The sequence below is a fragment of the Apis dorsata genome, unplaced genomic scaffold, assembly GCF_000469605.1.
Source record: "Apis dorsata unplaced genomic scaffold, Apis dorsata 1.3 scaffold_943, whole genome shotgun sequence".
Classification (NCBI taxonomy): Eukaryota; Metazoa; Arthropoda; class Insecta; order Hymenoptera; family Apidae; genus Apis; species Apis dorsata.
The window spans coordinates 305,056-305,336 of NW_006264053.1; positions in this window are offsets into that span (position 1 = coordinate 305,056).

Consider the following 281-nt stretch of genomic DNA (forward strand, 5'->3'; position numbering starts at 1 on the left):
TTTATAAAATTAATTATTTATCTTGTAATATACAATTACATATACAATTACATTAACATCATATATAATTTAAAATTTATCATTAACATCATATCATAAGAAAAAAAAACAAATATAATATCAAAAATATTTTATTATATCAATCAAATCAAAATCTTTACTAAATTCATATTTAGCTCATCACAAAGTTATGATTAAAAATTTTCAATGAAACAAATTTAAAATTAAATTTTTAATTTTTATAATTAAATATATTATATATAAAATATTTTTTAATTTTT